Genomic DNA, 19,491 nt, shown 5'->3' on the forward strand with positions numbered 1-19,491 from the left:
TCTCTCTTTCTCTTTACAGTTTGATCTTGTGTTCTTAGTCATTGGGAAGAACTACAACCCACCAAGTTTGAAGGGACTTGTCCAGCTTTTCCATCTGCAGTCCTCTCACCTCTGTTGGAATGGTTCCTGGACGTGCCACTTACTATCCCGATGACACCAGTCTGAGAGATGTGGCTGGCTTCGGAGGCAGGTCAGATTTCCATCTCGACACTGTGATTTATTGTTCTGTTTTCTTGTACTTTGTGAAGTGGGGCTCATAAAGCTTTCACTTCAGGTGGAAGCCAGGCTGCGACAGCAGTGCCGTGGGGTCAGCCCAGGCAAGTGCAGTGGGATGGTGCCACGGCCCCTTGTCCCCTGAAGTGACTCAGCTAGGAAGTCAGGTCCCAGGAGGGCAGCCTCGGGTGTGCCTGAGGAGCATGGGATTGAGGCATCCCATCAGGCCAGTGGGGCAGGGGAGCAGGGAGATCCCCTTCCTCAGTGGCTACTGGGAAAGCTAGAGGCAGTGATGCGCATGGGTTGTGATGGCTCAAGTTTTATGCCTGCCATTTACTGTCTGTGTGACCTCTGGCAAGTTATTGAATATTCCTGACTCACTGTCCTCACCTGTGAATTGAAACAAGCAAACCTATTCATGCAGTTTCTAGGAGACCTCACGTTATTGAATTAATGCACAGTCAAGTATTTAGCAAGAGGCCTACTATGTAGCTAATGCTTCAAGCAGCAGCTGAAAGCCAGTGTGGTACAGGGAGATCTCCGTCTGACAGGATTCCTTCACACAGAGGGCAGATGGAGAGAGGCAGGCTGTCCACTTGAGAAGGGGTACTGATGAGGGTACGACTAAGCCAAGTACACCTCTGGCATAGTGAGTGGTGTAGGGCCCTAATCGTAGGCAACTGTGCAATTGGACAGAAGTGGGAGTGGGTATGGACTTCCCCTGGGAATCTTGGGAACCTTGCGGCTCTCATCCTAATGATGAGAGGGTGCCCGAGGCTTTGCACTGGAGTGTAGCTTCCCATCCGTCTGTCAGAGTCTCAGGGTGAGATTCACATGTAAGCCTCTGGGTGGCGCTATTGTTGACTTCAGCATTCGAGAGTGGACTCAGCACCTAGAGGAAAGTGGAAGCTCAGGCTTCCCTGGTAGCCCGAGGGTAGATTGGCTGGAAAGCACTACCAGGTCTTCTTACTATGCCTGGTAAAGCTCTGGGCGGCCTGGGTCACCTCATCTCTGGAATTCACATTTTCACACTTTAAGCATTAGCAATATTCCACCCGTGCCATGCCAGCTCGTGCATCCACAGCTTTGGTCTGCCCAGTCTTCCTTCCTTTCTTCATCTGGCCAACTTTCAGCATTCTTCACACCTCGGCTGTGGACTCACCTCCTCCAGGATGTCTTCCGTTGAGTACCATGAGATAAAATAGCCACTATGGATTGAGCACTAACTAAAGTCCCAGCAAATGCAGTCAGCACTCTGCATTTTATATCATGTGATACTTCAACAACCCTGAGAAAGTGCAGCCTCTCAAAGGTGAAGTGGCTTGCTCAAGGTCTTCTGTAGCAACTAGGATATGTTGAAGTCTAGATTTTGAACTAGATCTGCCAAACCCCAAAGCTGCTGGTCTCATCACTAGGATATGCTGCCTCCAGGCCACATGTCTTTTTCTATATTCCCAAACACGTCTCTCTCCTTGAAGTTATTTCTCATCGTGTGAGATGTGATATGGAAATCATTAGCTTATATGATGGCTTCTTCCAACAGATGGAAGTTCTTCCAGAGCAGTGCTTCTCTGTACCCAGCTCTTAGCTCATGCCAGACACACAGTATTCAATCAATACAAGCAAATGGGCCTATAAACCGAATCAGTGTGTGTGAGACTTGTGTTTAAATGGTGATGATGAGAGACATGGGTCTGGCCAAGCTTCCTATCACATAAGGAATAGAAAAATACTCACTTATGGGGGAAAAAAAAATCTCAACCTCTAACACCCTACACAAACACTGAAATAAGATGTATCATTGTCCTGAACATAAAGGCTGCAAACAATGCTTCTAGATGAAAGCCTAGGACTGGAAGACTTTTCTAATGACATTTTAGGCATAGATTGGTTAGATAGCCTCACCCCCACAACAAAAAACACTAAACTTGAAAAAGAAAATAAATGAACTTAATCAAAATGAAGCATTTGTTATCATCAAAGATATTAAGAAATGAAAAAATGGGGCTGGTGCTGTGGTGTAGTGGGTTGGGCACTCCTAAAATCCATTTATTTTTCAAATGGATTGATTTATTTATTTACTTGAAAGGCAGAGTTAGAGAGAGAGGGAGACAGAGAAAGGTCTTTCATCTGCTGATTCATTCTCCAGATGGCCACAACAGCTCGGACTCGGCAGGCTGACGCCAGGAGCCTGGACTCCATCCTGGCCTCTCATATGTGTGGCAGGGGACCATCTTCCACTGCTTTCCCAGTTGCATTAGCAGGGAGCTAGATCAGAAGGGGAGCAGCTGGGACTCAAAATCATGCTCAATGGAATGCCGGAGTTGCTGGGGGTGGCTTCACCCTCTGCACCACCACAGCAGCCCCCAAATCTATTTTTAAAAAGTTAATTAGTTCAAAGGAAGAAATAGGATCACTGTACTTCTGTCAGTCCACACTTGAAATATTGTGTTCAGTTTTGAATGCATTTTTTTAAAATAACGATAAATTGATTGTTGTTCAAATGGATTGGTGTTCAGACCGGGGTTACCAGGATCAAGAAAGGGTCTGGAAAGGAAAGGAACTGGCGAACTGCAGGCAGGAGGGGAGCCAAGGGGGAGTGCTGTTCTGCTCAGCAACTGGAAGGGAGTCATGTGGCAGAAGGTCCAATGCTATTTGTTGAATCTTTAGCGAGAAGAACAGAACCAGTGGGTAAAAAATTACAAGAGAAAGATTTTTCTGAACACCAGAAGATGAGGCTGTGGAGCAGCAGAAGTTGGACAGTTCGTTGTGAGGCTGCTGGCAGAGCTTGAACAAGAATTGGCAAAGACCTGGACCCTACCTGCTGTGGGGATGGAAAGGACTTTCTCAAAGGGGAGGTGAGGTTCGAGAGAACGCAGGAAGCAGAGGTGGCAAGGACTGCACACCTGAGTACTGTGTGTGTGTGGTGGGGGGGAGGGGTTAGGAGATACAAAGGAAAGCAATGAATTGAGAATGAGTCATACTTTGCCTGAAACATCTAGATACTAGTGTGTGTCATATAATCAGATGAATCATAATATGGTTTTTTAAATGTTGCACCTTAAAACCATACAATTGCATCTGACTAAGCAATTGAAATAGATTTTGAAGAAAAGGTAAAATGGATTTTAAAGAAAATGTGCCTGAGTCACAGAACTATGGGAGACAGGAACCAGAAGTCAACCCACCCACCTGTCTAACCTTTCAAGGCAACAAGATGAGTTATTGCCATTCCGTCCCCGTCATATTACCATATTTAAGTTTCCTGCACTTATCTCTATGTGAAATTTTCCTTTTTGTTTTATCTCACATTGTGTATTGCCTGTCTCTGTCCCCTGGAATATGAGCTGCTTAAAAGCAAGAATATTGTGGTCTTGAAAGAAATGTCTGTTGTAACAATGTTGTTGCAAATGTAACTTTGTCAAACTTTGTTTTATACTTTTCTCAAAGAATCTTATACTACTATAGCTTTAATGATCCGTGATTACTTTGAAATTTATGGTGTAAGGGTGGAATAATCATTTGATTACCATTTATAGTTCTTGTGTACATTTTAACTAAACCAGGGTCATTTTACTTGTTGAACTCTTTATACACTGGAGCTTAAGCCCTTGACTGCAATGTAAATTAAAGGTAAGTTATCTCAAAAGTGAAGGGGAGAAGAGGGCCTGGTTTGCCTTCAGTGGGTATGAGGAGCAATTGCCATAGCTGAGTGCTGCACTGGACCATGAGTGATGTGGAGATTTCTCAACTCTAGGCAGCACTGCACACCCACAGCCACCTAAATAGGGGAGATCTTTGGTGAGGAGAAGCACGGATGGCCTAGTGGCTGGAGACACAGGACAGACAGGAACCAGTAAAGTTTCTTCCCGATGGCAGGGGTGTGTATCTCATTCCTTGGTCACTGTTTTCTTCTTCACTCAGGTAAAATTCACATACTGTAAAATTATCTATCTGAAAGTACACAATTGGGTAAGATTTAGCACAGTGTTGTGTAACCACCAACCTCTAGCCAGTTTCAACATATTCTTGTCATCTCTAAAGGAAATCATTTTTCTGTCAAGCAGTAGTCACTCCCCATTCCTCAGCCCCTTTGCTATGGTATGGAGGTTTTTTGTTTTTCATGATTTTTTTATTTACCCGAGAGGCACAGTTACAAAGAGAGGTCTTCCATCCGCTGGTTCACTCCCCAAATGGCCTTAGCAGCAAGGGCTGGACCAGGCCAAGGCCAGAAGCCAGGAGCTTCATCCAGGTCTCCCATGCAGGTGCAGGGGCCCAAGTACTTGGGGGTACCCTCCACTACTTTCCCAGGCCATAAGCAGAGAGCTGGATCAGAAAAGGAGCAGCCAGGACAGAAACCGGCACCCATTTGGGATGCTGCTGCCACAGGCAAAAGCTAATCTTAGTAGGCCAGATAGCGCTGTGGTCTGCGTTTTAGTTTGCATGTTGACTGTTCCTCCAAGGTACATGTGTTAAAGGCTTGGTTCCCAAAGTCTTATGTTAATAGTCTGAAGAGGGTGGGAACTTAATCCAGTTATGGTGTTTGGAGGTGGGCCCTTCAGGAGGGGATCGGATTGGATTAGGTTATTAGGGTAGAGCCCCCATGATTAAATCCCCACTGGCTTTATAAGACCACATTACGCAGACAACATGCATCCCTTGTCTCTTGCCATGTGATGCTGTCTGCCACCATGGATGCTACCAGTAAGAAGAACACCATCACCAAAGGCCAAAAACCCAGCATGGGCTGTGACCTCCAAAGCTGTGAACCAAAACAAACGTCTTCTCTGTGTAAGTTAGTAGCTTCCGGTATTTCATCATAACAATGCAAGGCTAATGTACCTTTCCTCAACTCCAGATCTCTCTTTGGCTCTATCAGTTTATTTCTTCTGCATGGTTCATATAAACAAAATCATACAGTATGTGACCTTCTGTTTCTGGCTTCTTTCACTAAGCTTGATGTTCTAAGATTCATCCACATTGTGGTATGTATGCGAATATCGTTCCTTCTTTTTTTAAGATTTATTTATTTATTTGAAAGTCAGAGTTATACAGAAGGAGGAGAGGCAGAGAGAGAGAGAGAGAGAGAGAGAGAGGTCTTCCATCTGATGGTTCACTGCACCGATCCAAAGCCAGGAGCCAGGAGCTTCTTCTGGGTCTCCCACGTGGGTGCAGGGGCCCAAGGACCTGGGCCATCCTCTACTGCTTTCCCAGGCCATAGCAGAGAGCTGGATTAGAAGAGGAGCAGCTGGGTCTAGAACCGGCGCCCATATGGGATGCTGGTGCTTCAGGCCAGGGCGTTAACCCACTACACCACGGCACCGGCCCCTATCATTCCTTCTTAAGGCAGAATCCTACTCCATCGTGCTAGAGAAACCACACTTTGTCCTTCCCCAAGTTGATGGACCTTGGGTTGTTCCCACCTTTGAGCTGTTATGAATAGTGCTGCCATGAATATTTGTGGGCGGGGATGTGTTTGAGTCCCCATTTCAGTTCTTCTGGGACTTTAGTTAGAACAGCTGACCATTCATTTTTAATGGATGCTCCTTCTGCCAGTGTGACTGCTTGAGCCCCAGTGACTCTATCTGCCAGTTGGCTCACGGAGAAAATCAGTAGCCTCTTTGAAGATGTGTGAAAGGATTTCAGATTGCCACCTAAATGCACACCGCTCAACTCAGGCTAAAACACCCACTTCTGGAGATGTGTGGGAAAGGCGACCTAAGCACTTCCCCTGTCTCCTCCTTGCGTGCAGTCAGGAGCTGAACCTTGGAGAAATTCAACTGGAGCGAGCACCGGGGATGTGCACGCAGGACCAAACCACACAGGTTCAGGGGCAGCAATTTCAAGAGGGCAAGTGAGCAGTGTCTCTGGGCCCTTCCTAATCCCTTGTGGGGAAACTGTCAGCTGGGTGATTGGTTATTTCTATTAGTTACTTTGTAAGCATTATCTAGAACAAGTTTTTAAAAAAACAGAAAGCAGGGAAAAAATAAAAAGGATCTGATACGAACCAAGCTTAAGGTCAATTCTTGAATTAAAATGTACCACCTGCACTGTGCTGGCAGCCAAAGCTTTCTGTTTGCCACTGTGTGAGAGCCCTGTGGACTGAATGTGGAAACATTTCGCAGTGACAGTTTTAAGACATTAGGTCACTTCTGGCCTTGATTAGTACTCATGCTAAGAAATAGATGCCATTTTATATGACAAATGTTCCAGAGTTCTCTTTTGGCAAACTGATCTATTTTGGAAAATTAAGCAGCGTGCTTGAGTGTATATATTAGTGGGGGAGGAGACTGTGGTTAACATTGGGCCAAGAAATAGGAATTTAAAGCAAAGTACATTGGGACATGCAACATTTTAAGATATTTGTGGGCATTCAGGTCTCCATATCTCCAACCTTGACCTTGTGATTCAACTCCCAAGCTGCCTGCAGTGACATCAACCTCCCTTTGCCAGAGCAGGGCTTTCTCACTTCCTCTGCTTCATCCCAGCTGCTGTGAACACTCATAGCCCTCCCAGGCTGCTCCGACTCAGATTTTCCATTGTGGAGGTCACTGACAATGGAGCAATTAAACGAGATGGAGTCGTTGAGATAATTTAAGTTTCTGTCCATAAATCTTGATGGGAACCTTACATAGGCCTTGCTTTAATTATTTTCTTTCAGAATGCCAAGGTCAACAGAACAGCCCTGTTGGGAGCCAGCTTGTTATTTTGATTTTTAACTCTCTTCATCATCAGTCTTATGAAGTATTTTAACTGGTGATGGTTTTCATAAGAAAGCTGAATTTGCATCTTGGGGTTTCATGCATATGTTAGCAATGTACACAGAAGGAAAGCTGCAAAGGGGCATCTGGAATTTTAGCATCCAGAATTTTTTTTTATAAAAAGTAGTAAACATTCACAGGAAAACTCCAAGTCTTAAATTCTATGATTTTAAAATCTATGATTCCAATCTCATTTAATTGCTGTCATATTCAGAAAAAGTGCTTTTTGCAATACCTGATGGTTTATAATGTTCCTTCATTTTTCTGGCGTTGTGCAGTAATGCTTTCTGAGATCTATGGTTGTTATAATCTCCCATTTTACAGATGAAAAAGCTGAGAAGTGAGAGAAAATGAGGCATGGTGGTCAGCAGTATATACTCAGAAATGAAAACCAGGATGGAATCCTGGCTCCACCTCCATTCAGTTACCTGACCCCTTTTGTCAGTTCTGCATCTGTAAAACAGAACTAACTAAACCTTAGTAACTGCATTTGTGGTTGCTGAGAAGATTAAGTGAGTTTATATTTGTGATCAACCTAGCAAGGAGCATTAGAAAGGGTCCTGCTCTCTCTCCACAACAGGCTTTGAGTCCCCTGGTTTCCATTCTTGAAGTGGGCTCCAACTCTGACTCTGCATAGTTGGGAAATGTTCATAAAAATACATTTCTCTTTGCTAAAATGGCAATAAACATAGTCTCCATATCATAGGTATGTTGCGAGGATAAGGTGAGGTTATAAACACAGTGCCTGGCAGATGATACTTAGCGCTTTGTATGAGTGATTATTAGTAGTATTATAGTATTTAATTCCTATTGTTATTTTTATGTCACTTATCCTTTCAAATCTATACTAATTTCTTTGTCATTCTATCCTTATCAAAGAAAGAAAGATAAACATTACCTGCATTATCTGTACCTGCTTCTCATAAGAATTTCAAGAATGATGATTCGTCAGCTTTATCCATTTATTTTCCATTTCAGATTCAACTACTGACATGGCTGTGCCATAGACATTCCTGCCATGTACGCAAGGTCAGGTAAGCCTGGAATCTTGTCATGAGATGTATTTTTTTCTTTTTTTAAAAAAAAGATTTATGTATTTATTTGAGAGAGAGGGAGAGAAAGAGAGAATCTTCCATCCGCTGGCTTACTCCCCAGATAGCTGCAATGGCCAGTGCTGGGTCAGGCCACAGCCAGGAGCCAGAAGCCAGGAGCTTCTTCTGGGTCTCTCATTTGGGTGGCAGAGAACCAAGTACTTGGGCCATCTTTCACTGCTTTCCCAGACCATTAGCAGGGATCCAGAAGCAAATGGAGCATCCAGGACTGAAACTACATGGGATACTGGCTTTGCAGGTAGTGGATTAACCGGCTATGCCACAGCACCAGCCCCAGGAGACCTATTTTCCAATCCCCAGTCCAACCATCACTGAGTTAATTGTGTGACTTTGGGCAAAGCACTTGATCTTTCTGGCCCTCTGTTTCTTTTTCTGTTAAACAAGAGGGTGGAACAAAAGGCTCCTTTACTCCTGAGGTCGCATGTTTAAAATCTCTCCAAATGTGTAGACACATGGAGCAATAAAGACTATTTTTATTATTGTTGTTATTTTTTTGCCCAAAAACCTTTTATTTAAGGTATTAAAACTTCATGCATTGGGGCTGGTGCCGTGGCACAGTAGGGTAATCCTCCACCTGCTGGCATCGGCGCATATTGCTGGCATATGGGTGCTGATTCTAGTCCCAGCTGTTCCTCTTCCAATCCAGCTCCCTGCTGTGGCCTGGGAAAGCAGTGGAAGATGGCTCAAGTCTTTGGGCCCCTGCATCCATGTGGGGAGCCCGGAGGAAGCTCCAGGCTCCTGGCTTGGGATTGGCACAGCTCCGACTGTTGCGGCCAATTAGGGAGTGAACCAATGGAAGAAAGACCTTTCTCTCTTGTCTCTCCCTCTCACTGTCTGTAACCCTACCTCTCAAATAAAATAAATAAAATCTTTTAAAAAAACTTCATGCATTTCATAAATACAACTTGAGGAACATAGTGATTCTTCCTATCTTACCCCCCCCCTCCTACCCTTGTTCCTCCTCACTCTCCTATTCCCATTCTTATTTTTTACTAAACTCTATTTTCAATTAACTTTTTTTTTGACAGGCAGAGTGGACAGTGAGAGAGAGAGACAGAGAGAAAGGTCTTCCTTTTGCCGTTGGTTCACCTTCCAATGGCCGCTGCGGCCGGTGCGCTGTGGCCGGCGCACTGCGCTGATCCGAAGCCAGGAGCCAGGTGCTTCTCCTGGTCTCCTATGCGGGTGCAGGGCCCAAGTACTTGGGCCATCCTCCACTGCACTCCCTGGCCACAGCAGAGAGCTGGCCTGGAAGAGGGGTAACTGGGACAGAATCCGGCACCCTGACCAGGACTAGAACCCGGTGTGCCGGCGCTGCAAGGCAGAGGATTAGCCTATTGAGCCGTGGCGCTGGCCTCAATTAACTTTTTAAAAAGGATTTATTTTATTTATTTGAAAGACAGAGTTACAGAGAGAGGTAGAGCCAGAGAAAGAGAGGTCTTCTGTCCACTGATTCACTCCCGAAATGACCACAATGGCCAGAGCTGAGCTGATTCAAAGTCATAATTATAATACAACTCTTTGAGGACAGAGGTCCTGCATGGGAAGTTAGTGCACAGTGACTCCTGTTTTTTATTTAACAATTAACACTCTTATGTATGATGTCAGTGATCACCTGAGGCTCTTGACATGAGCTGCCTAGGCTATGGAAGCCTTTTGAATCCACAAACCCTGTCAGTATTTAGAAAAGGCCACCAGCAAAGCACAAGATCACTCCTCTCTTTAGAGAAAAGTATCACCTTTGATGGCCACTTCTTTCCACTGCGATCTCACCCACCGAGGTCCTTCACATAGGATATTTTTTTTGCCACACTGTCTTGGATTTCCATGCCTGAAATGCTCTCAAGAGCTTTTCAGCCAGACCAGAATGCCTTAAGGGCTGATTCTGAGGTCAGAGTGCTACTTAAAGCGATTGTCACTCTATGAGTCAGCTGTGCAGACTGCTTCCCATGTTGGAGCATTCACTCCTTTTTAATTCTATCAATTATTGTTATCAGATACTTAATCCTATCCATATGATCACTTTATTACTTAAGGTGATATTTTTACCACCCCAGGATTTGGGGTCCCAGGGCAAGTTTTTAAATTGCACCCTTAGAAATAAGTCCATAGGAATGTATGCAGAACTATACAGCTTTATGGTTACAAACTTCATATACTTCATAGTTAAAACTTTAGGGACATGGTGATTCTTCCCAGCATGCCTGCCTTCCCACACATACTCCCACCCCTCTTACTGCTCCCTCTCTTATTTTTGCCCTTAATTTTTACTGTGATCTATTTTCAATTGACTTTCTAAACATATGTTTATGTTAAGTAAAGAGGTCAACAAATAGTATAAAAAAAAAACATTCCTCAAGGGCTATTCAAATCATTGCTTCTTAAAATGTCAGTTTCACTTCTAGATTGCCATTCAGTGCTCTATAAGTTATCACAGGTCTGGGAGAATATATAGTAATTGTTCCTTTGGGACTGGCTTATTTCAGTAACTATGCTTTCTAGATTCATCTATTTTATTGCAAATGACTGCATTTCATTTTTTTTTACCATGTGTAGTATTCCATGGTGTACATTCCCATAATTTTTTTTATCCAGTCTTCAGTTGATGGGCATTTGGGTTGATTCCATGTCTTAGCTATTGTGAATTGAGCTGCAATAAACATGGGGGTGCAGATAACTCTTTCACATGCTGATTTCATTCCCCTTGGGTAAATTCCCAGGGGTGGGATGTCGGGGTCATATGGTAGGTCTATATCAGATTTCTGAGGTATCTCCATACTGTCTTCCACAGTGGCTGTACCACTTTACATTCCAACCAACAGTGGATTAGGGTACCTTTTCCCCCACATCCTTGCCAACATTTGTTGTTTGTTGATTTCTGTATGAAAGCCATTCTAACTGGGTTGAGGTGAGTCCCATTGTGGTTTTGATTTGCATTTCCCCGGTGGCTAGTGATCCTGAGCATTTTTCATGTACTGTTGGCCATTTGAATTTCCTCTTTTGAAAAATGTCTGTTGAAGACCTTTGCCCATTTCTTCACTGGATTGTTTTGTTGTTGTGGAGATTCTTGAACTCTTTATATGTTCTGGATATTAGTCCTTTATCTGTTGCATAGTTTGCAAATAATTTCTCCCATTCTGTCGATTGCCTCCTCACTTTGCTGAATGCTTCTTTTGCAGTGCAGAAGCTTCTCAGCTTGATGTAATCCCACTTTTAATTTTGGCTTTGTATGCCTATGCTTCTGGGATCTTTTCCAAGAACTCTGCCTGTGCCAGTGTCTTACAGGTTTCCCCAATATTCTTTCATGATTTGATGGTATTGGGTCATAGATTTAGGTCTTTGATCCATTTTGAGTGGATTTTTGTGTAAGATGTAAGGTAAGGGTCTTGCTTCGAACTTCTGTATGTGGAGATCCAGTTTTCCCAGCACCATTTGTTGAAGAGACTGTCCTTGCTCCAGGGATTGATTTTAGCTCCTTTGTCAAAGATAAGTTGGTTTTAGATGCATGGATTGATTTCTGCCATTTCTATTCTGTTCCATTGGTCTATCCATCTGTTTTTGCACCACTACCAGGCTGTTTTGATTATAACTGCCTTGTAGTATATCTTGAAATCTGGTATTGTTATGCCTCCTGCTTTGTTTTTGTTGTAAAAGATTGCTTTTGCTATTCAGGATCCCCTGTGTTTCTATATGACTTTTAGCATCATTTTTTCCATATCTGAGAAGAATGTCCTTGATATTTTGATTGTTATATTTTTATTTTTTATAACTGCTTTGTAACTAGCTCAGTTTAGCCTCTATTTTTATTTTCCTGTGAGATAATGCACTGAGTACTGCAGGGAAGTAACAGCAGAGACAGAATTAGAAAGAACAGGGGGCTGGCACTGTGGCTCAGTTTGTTAAAGTCCTGGCCTGCAGTGCCAGCATCCTATATGGGCACTGGTTCAAGTCCTGGCTGTTCCACTTCCAATCCAGCTCCCTTATGCATCTGGGAAAGTAGTGGAGGATGGCCTAAGTCCTTGGGCCCCTGCGCCTATGTGGAATACCCAAGAATATCTCCTGGCTCCTGGCTTCAGATCAGCTCAGCTCTGGCTATTATGGCCAACTGGGGAGTGAACCATTGGATGGAAGACTCAATCAATATCTCTCTCTCTCTCTCTCTCTCTCTCTCTCTGTAACTCTTTGTTTCAAATAAATAAAATAAATCTTAAAAAAATAGAATTAGAGCAGATATTGACCTTCAGAGTTCTAATGTCACCCTTGCTCAATCATCTTAACCAAGTCTTCCCCTCAAGAACTCCCTGGACCCGTGGGCCCCTCAGGAGGGTCGAGGGAGCTAGGCTCCACCTTTCTGTCCTCTCAAGGATGCTCTTGCCATTCTTTCACCCCAATGTCTCTGCACTACTTGGTTTCAGACATTTTTCAAAAACCATGCAAAGCTTCTCCACAATGTATCTCTTACTGTACTCGTAGTGGAGTACTTCAAAAAGCTCATGGAAAATGCAAATTGTGAAAAAACGATGCATGCATTTCAAAATATTTTCCACCAAAATCAACTTACCATTTAGCTTTGTTTGACCAGGAAGTTTTTGAAGTATCCTTATATGTGTAGGGGTGGCAATATGACACTTGATATGGTTAGTATGCTTAAAATGCTTACATTTGGAAGCAACAATGTGTTTTCCTCCTGTGGTCAGAGTCTGAATTTTCCTTTACTTCTTAATGCTTAGATTTTTAGAACCCTGATGATTCTCATCTTTAAAATATTGGCAAAGCTTTAAAAGCTTGACCGGAGACTGTTAAGATTTGATGGAGCTTTGGGTAAAAATACAGACTTGTGGTCAGGGAAATAAACTGATTTCTGAGAACCCATTTTATCCAAAGGGGAATTCTTGGCCTAAAGTTTTGGCAGAGTCATTTTGATTGAGTCCATGGAGGACCTGGTGGTGGCCTGGAATGGACCAATGCCCGCACAGGCCCAGTAAGATCCTTTGAGTTCATGGAAGCAGCACTGACTCCTCTGTTGCCAGATTAGGGCCAGGCCACTCAGCCTTGAAGGCCCTGGGGACAAGGAGGACAGTGACGGTGATCTCCAGGCCACAGTCACATGTGGGACTGCTCACTCAGCCCCCAGTTCTCAAGTCCCCAGGAGGATTCAAGGGCACCTGACTCTCCTCCCACAAATTAAAGTACAAGTGGTGCCATCAGCTGTTTTCCCTCCTACTGTGGCTGAGCCTCCTCAACATGGCAATTTTTCTCCTTTGGCTTGAGTTCTTCCCTGTCACCTGCTCTTGGGGCAAGGGGTTTGCCAGCCAGCAGCCTTCTGAATAGCGAACATGAGGGTTGGGGCCACTTCTGTAGTGCTTCCCACCCTTAACAACGGTGTTCTTGTCCTAAGTAGGAAATCACAATGGTAACAATGACGATGATGCACACTTTACTAAGCATTGGGTTAAACATGTCCCTGATACCATCCTCACTGTCTTCATGCCCCACTGTATAGAAAAAGACTCCAACTCAGAAAAGCCCAGCAACATGCCCAAGGCCACACAGCCAGGCAGTGGTGGAAGCTGGGCAGGCGAGCAATCCAATGGGTCTGACCGCAGGTTGGATTTTGTGAATTTCCACTTGGTCTGGTGTGTTCTACTGTTACAGAGAGCTTTAAGCACTGAAAACCAGAAGGTCAGTAAATTAGTATGCATGAGAAAGTTAGGCTGGAACACCAGAGTGCTGTGGGTGGAATGCAAGTGAGTGTATGCGCATAGTTGCTACCCAAGCCAGAGGCTGTGTGGGGAGATGGATGACATTGGGGCAGACTCCAGAGGCAGCGCCAAGAGGAGCTTTGGTGGCCCCTCAGCCCTGTGAGGTGAAATCCTGGGGCATAAAGAGCCAGGCTGGGGCCATCAGACTTGGACAGCGTGGCTTTGTAACCCTCCTGTTCAGCCAGGAAGAAAATGGCTGCTGGAGATCACAGAACCAATTTTCCCTCTACTGACCCCCAGTGACTATGTGAATAAGTGCAAAGATTAGAGAATTGGGGGTGGGGCAGACGGCCCCCAGCCAAGGCCTAGTGAGAGAGCTGGAAAGTTATTCACTTGTCTGTACCTGTTTTCCTGTCAGTTGGATGAGGATGACAACAGCCATCAGCCATCCAGCAGGAAGTTAGAGCTTTAGAGTGTAGATGGGAGAATGTACATACAGGTGGTCTCTGACGTATGAGGGTTCAGCTTAGGACTTTTCAACCCTGCAGTGGTGTGAAAGCACCTTCAGTACGATAGTCTATCAATTCCACAAGACATCCAGGACTGTGTTGTAAAGTAGGCTTTGCCCAACTTTGACTCGCTGTATGCGCTCTGAGCACCCTGAGGGTAGGCCAGGCTAGGCTGTGATGTGTTGTAGGTCAGCGATACTAAATGCATCTTCCACTTAACAATGTTTTCAGCTTGTACTGGGTTTTTTGGGACATAACCCCATCATGAACTGAGGAGCATTTGTAATGGGGTGAGCACTGCACCAGCCCTAGAGTAGACCACACGTGAGTTGTGGCTGCTGCTGTTGACACTGGATGGGAAGAAGCCCCCGGATATAGAAAGGACTGTCCCAAGCTGGCTGGAGGGCCACCTCTTCCCACCCTCCCTACACCCCCTGTCCCTGTTTCCTGGACAGGTGAGGGCTGCATTTTCCACTGAGAACAGAAGGAGCAAGGGAAGGACTGACTGCCTTGATCCTGGTGAGGCTGGTGAACTTGGGCAGCCTCCCTCCCCACCAAGGCGCATTCTCCAAGTCTCACTTGCTATCACCTGATGGGTCACCGATCCCACGACGCTCAGAAGACAATGCCAAAGTGGAAGATTAAAAATCATGTGGGTGGGCCGGTGCCGCGGCTCAATAGGCTAATCCTCCACCTAGCGGCGCCGGCATACCGGGTTCTAGTCCCAGTCGGGGCGCTGGATTCTGTCCCGGTTGCCCCTCTTCCAGGCCAGCTCTCTGCTGTGGCCCGGGAGTGCAGTGGAGGATGGCCCAAGTGCTTGGGCCCTGCACCCCATGGGAGACCAGGAAAAGCACCTGGCTCCTGGCTTCGGATCAGCGCGGTGCGCCGGCCACAGCGCACCAGCCGTGGCAGCCATTGGAGGGTGAACCAATGGCAAAGGAAGACCTTTCTCTCTGTCTCTCTCTCACTATCCACTCTGCCTGTCAAAAAAAAAAAAAAAAAAAAAAAAAAGAAAGAAAGAAAGAAAGAAAGAAAAAAAAAAGAAAAGAAAAGAAAAAGAAAAAAGAAAAAAAAATCATGTGGGCATGAGTCTCTTTTGTATGCTTATGTGTTTTTTTTTTACTTTTTAAAAAATTGTATTTATATAAATGGAACAAATTTCATGCATTTTATAATGCAGTTTTAAGAGCATAATGTCAGTATTGCTTGTGTTCCTTAGAAAAACTCAAAATGTAAAAATTCACATTTTGGGGCTTCCCACGGTAGATGCCAATGCAGATTGGTACCTGCGCTGAGTACAGCTTGCTGCGCTTGGCTCAGATGAAAATCCTCCCCGTGACTGACTTCGAGCTTGAGCTTTCTCACAAGAACCGGCTCTGAAGCGGGGAGTTTCCCCCCAGAAGTACAGGCTTTGTCCCTGACTCCTCCATCAGCAAAGCAGCAAATAAGGGATGGCTCACCTGTTAGGGGAAGGAGGGTTCCCAGTGTCCTGGCTCATCAAATCCTGTGCCCTCTGTCAGACTGTTCTGTACTCTTGCTTGGTCACCGACCTTCCCCTGTGCCAGCTGGGAGTGGATGAGCGATCTTTGCCACTGTCTTTTATGTTCCAGGGCACACATGCAAATATCTGAAAATTTCCAACCAGTGAGCATGCTCCCAGCTACTGGCAACTCAGCTTGGAGTGTAACCTTGTGCCCCCGGGGCCCAAGGAAAGGGAGCTTTGATGTGAAGTAATGCTATAACTAGTACTGAAACAGTATTTCACACTTTGTGTTTCTGTGCAGGTGCAAACTGATGAAATCTTTACTTAATATATACTGAATCGATCTTCTGTATATACAGATAATTGAAAATGAATCTTGATGTGAATGGAATGGGAGAGGGAGCGGGAGATGGGAGGGGTGCGAGTGGGAGGGAAGTTATGGGGGGGGGAAGCCATTGTAATCCATAAACTGTACTTTGGAAAATCACAACATAGATTAGAAAGGACAAAATAAGCTGGAATTAGAATTTATGTCAGAATCTTGCCAGTAATGAGTGAATAAGATCATATATATAGGTGTGTCCATAGGTTTTTGTTTGACTTTGATCTTTTTCTTTCTTAATGGTGGTATGGATCTTTGGAGTATTTGTACATTTCTTCAGTACTTTATACACTAAAAAAAAAATAAACTTACATAAACACCTAAAAAAAAAGAAAAGAAATAAATAAGAAAAGTAATCTAAAAAAAAAAAAAAAGAAAGAAAGCCACCAACAGACAGCAAAGGTGACCTAGGGCAACTGTCGCCCCTCCCTCCCAGCTCCCCCATCCTCACCATCCTCTCTGGGGGGACACAGAGTGGACTGAGCCCTTTGGGCAGAACAACTGACAACTAGGTTTTTGGGAAGAGTGATTCCTTTGAGGCCTCTCCTCTGTGTCTCATGTCGGGGCAGGGAACTGGACTGTAGCCTTGGTCCTCATAGTTTTCTTCTTACAATGTCTGTCTGAAAGGGGTGTCTGTTGTCAACTTGAAAGTTTAGGAGCCTGCACAAAGATCTTTTTTTTCTTTTGCATAAATCTTGGTAAATGATGTGATGGCAACAGGATAAGGTGGCCCAGTTGATTAAATTACCCACGGAAGCCTCCGCTGGCATCAGGAAGGGATTTGTCCCAAATTCAGTGTGGGATGTGAGTCACTGTGAGTCATGGGCCACATAACCTCACAGAATCCCTCCATTTCGGATCACATCACCTCATTACCAGGAACGACCTTTGCGTGAGTGACGTTTTCTCTCTCAGCAGGGTTACATCCAGCTTCCGGTCATCCCAGATAAAGAAATGCAGTCGAGTTGAGGATGATCTGAAACAAACAATTGAAGTATTTGTGTGTGCTTTTCTCTCAAAAACGGAGTGGACTTTGGAGGGGGAGGGGGAGGGTAGGGGGAGGGTGAGAATTCCTCCTTCCTGCTTCTGTCCAATATTAAAAACATTTTAGGATGAGCCCTCGCTGCGCTTCCCACAGGGGAAGAGGGTCTAGCCACATCTTGGATGACTAGCAGAGACTGGTTCAATGCGGACTTATTTCTACTGGAAATCTCCAGAGCACTTTCAGCAAAATCGGAATCACCAGGGGCACGTCCTCACCCCTCTTCACGTTGGCAGAGACCCTCTGCCTTGCAGGGGACTCTCTGCACAGAGGCCAGGGCCTGTAGCGCCTCCACCGTCCCATTGGTCACGTGAGTGGCTCAGGGTTGCGGCCTGCACCCCAGCATGTCTGCAGAGGTTTATTCTCAGGAGTCTGTTGCTCGTGTGGCTGATCCACGGAGCGTGGCTCCTGGGCTTCTGCAAGCCATCTAGCTGAGATCAGAGCTGGAAGCCAGTGACCTCCCTCGAGTCTCTGGACCCAGGTGCATCTGAAGTTGGAATTCCTTCCGTATTGTTCGGATTTGCCAGTACACTCCCCCATCTCCCCTTCGCTAATTGGCTCTGGGTTTCTGTTACCTGTGGTTAAGAGTCCTGGCAACGCATCACACTTCTGGGTTTCCTATGCTGGAGACTTGCAAGTATTTTGAGTGTTCTGTCGGCAGTGCCTCAGGCATCTTCCTTGCTCCCTCCTCTGTTTCCATCACTCGTGAACAGAAGGCACATAGGCCACCCTCTGGTTCTTTCCAAGTCACCAACACCTGAACACTGCTACAGGATAGGCTGGACAGGTGGGCGAGGCTACACAGGTGACGATGACATAATAATAAGCATCACAGTAAGCATTATTACAAAATAGCCATTTGTATCACAGAGCATGGCTACTGTCACTACTCTATCTGTTCCTCAACCCCATGCTAGAAAGTAGAACATGAACAGATCATCATGGTGCACTCAATAAGCGAGCAGTATCATTTGTTCCTCTTGAAGAAGAGGTAAGTGAAAACAAATACATCTTCTGGAAAACACCATTTGAAGGGTTGTAGTGACCACAGAAAATTAAATGCTGATTCCCCCCGCTTTCAGCATTTCTCACTAGAGATTTTGAGTGAGCCAGTGTTTAGCCCAGGTATAAAGATGACTGCATTGTTCCACACTGGAGTGCCTGGGTTTGATTCCCAGCTCTGATTCCCAACTCCACCTTCCTGCTAATGCAGACCCTGGAAGACAGCAGGTGATGGGTCAAGTGATTGGGTTTCAGTCACCCACGGGGGAGACCTGGGTTGAATTCCCAGCTCCCAGCTTTGGCCTGGCTCAGCCCGCCAGTCATTGTGAGTATTTGGAGAATGAAAAAGCGAATGGAAGTATATGTGCTCTTTCTCTGTGTCTCAGATTAAAAAAAAAAATGAAAAGAGAATACTGGAATGAACATGAAAATACCCGACACCCATCACGACTTGTGGGAGGAGCACTTGCCTCAGAGTCGGGGCCTAGTTCTGCTGTGAGGAGACATAGCTTTGGGCAGCTCACTTTGATTCTGTGAGTTAAATTCAGTGGCCCAGGAACAAGATAAAAGGGCTTGGTTTGGGATGTGGGGGTGGAGCTGGAAGGGAGGTGGAATTGAGGTGAGTTTTTGAGATGCAGCTGATGCATTAGATGACGGGGGCAGGGGTGGGGGCGGGGGTTGTAAAAGAAAGAGCTGTCAGAGACAGCTCCTGGCTGCGAGACTGGGGAGCAGGTTCTTTAGGGGGTCGAGTAGTAGGAATCAAGGCTCTTATTTGTTTTAAGATTTATTTGAAATGCAGAGTTGTTGGAGGCAGGGGGAGGCGGGAAGCTTTCCATCTGCTGGTTCACTCCCCAAATGGCTGCCACAGCCAGGGCTGGGCCAGGCTGAAGCCAGGAAGCTAGACCTCCATGCAGGTCTCCCACATTGGTGGCAGGGACCCCAGTACTCAGAAATACCATCTTCTGCTGTTTTCTCAGGAACATTAGCAGGGAGCTGGATTGGAGGTGGAGCAGCTGGGACTTGAACCAGTCTCACAAAGGATGCCAGCATAGCAGGCAGTGGCTTAACTGCTGTGCCACAGTGTTGGCCCCAAGAGTCTTGTCTTGGCCATAGGAAGTTTGGAATGACCCTTTGGCACCTAGGTGGTGATGTGCAGTGGGAAGTTGGAATTCCTGAAGGAGGTCAAGGCTGCAGTGTAGATGTAAGCATCAGTAACTTCCAGTTGGTACATGAAGCCCTGGGAGTATATGGGGGCACCCTAGGGGGTGAGGAGAAGCTGGAAAGAAAG

The 19,491-nt window shown here is 45.4% G+C and overlaps 1 protein-coding gene and 1 long non-coding RNA gene across 7 annotated transcripts in view; one reads left to right on the forward strand and one right to left on the reverse strand.

Moving 5' to 3' along the window:
- PDP1 (pyruvate dehydrogenase phosphatase catalytic subunit 1) overlaps window positions 1–19,491 on the forward strand; it is a 159,037-nt gene that overhangs the window by 106,272 nt on the left and 33,274 nt on the right. For all 4 annotated transcript variants that reach the window (XR_011389231.1, XR_011389233.1, XR_011389232.1 and 1 more), the window contains 2 exons: window positions 20–190; window positions 7,953–8,008. The gene's annotated coding sequence lies outside the window, so the exon portion shown is untranslated. The remainder of the gene's footprint in view (window positions 1–19; window positions 191–7,952; window positions 8,009–19,491) is intronic.
- On the reverse strand, window positions 3,497–18,000 carry LOC103348086 (uncharacterized). 3 transcript variants are annotated; one of them, XR_007918659.2, is made up of 3 exons: window positions 17,777–18,000; window positions 16,611–17,135; window positions 3,497–4,167 (listed from the first exon to the last, which is right to left on the reverse strand). It is a non-coding gene; the product is annotated as an uncharacterized lncRNA (long non-coding RNA). The 3 variants fall into 3 exon arrangements; XR_516523.3 differs by lacking the exon at window positions 3,497–4,167 and adding an exon at window positions 15,384–16,450; XR_007918658.2 differs by lacking the exon at window positions 3,497–4,167 and adding an exon at window positions 15,385–16,479.

This window comes from Oryctolagus cuniculus, chromosome 6 (genome assembly GCF_964237555.1).
Source record: "Oryctolagus cuniculus chromosome 6, mOryCun1.1, whole genome shotgun sequence".
NCBI lineage: Eukaryota > Metazoa > Chordata > Mammalia > Lagomorpha > Leporidae > Oryctolagus > Oryctolagus cuniculus.